Here is a 573-nt window from a genome sequence, read left to right as displayed (position 1 = left end):
TTGGATGTGCCCCCTTCTTCCTCTGCAGTCCTCTGGAAGTATTTATATATCCGGAGAAAGTTCTCTAGTAAATTCTGGAGATCTTCGGTATTTAAATGTCAACATCGATTTGTTTATTTATTGCTTAGCTTATCGTAACTGACTCAATAACAAATCTAATAATGTTGTGCACAGAGAAAATATTCTCATTATGTATTTTCCTACATTATAGTTAGCTATTGCGTTTGAATTCGAGCTGTAAATTCAATATTATCAAGTAATTACTTTGTAGTCGAGTAAACTAATTTATTAGCATTAATGTTTATATGCCTTTTTCTTATTTTACAAGGGTTACCGTTCACAAATCAAATGCTCTGGACGTATCCCTGTAATGAACTCTTTATTTTGGTTTGCTGCAAGAACTTCTTACGCTTACTGCATGTCTGCGAGCTGAACTTGAAATTAATGAATTAATCTTCCAGCTTGACATATTTGCTAGAAAGTGGATGGAAAAAGATTGCATGTCGTCAAAAGCGCTCGCAGAAGACTGCAGCGTCGTTTGGGGATTGTAAAAGGGTTTGGGGGTTTTCCCTC

The sequence above is a fragment of the Egretta garzetta genome, unplaced genomic scaffold, assembly GCF_000687185.1.
Source record: "Egretta garzetta isolate BGI_Z169 unplaced genomic scaffold, ASM68718v1 scaffold94, whole genome shotgun sequence".
NCBI classification, from domain to species: Eukaryota; Metazoa; Chordata; class Aves; order Pelecaniformes; family Ardeidae; genus Egretta; species Egretta garzetta.
This window is presented reverse-complemented; position numbering follows the sequence as displayed.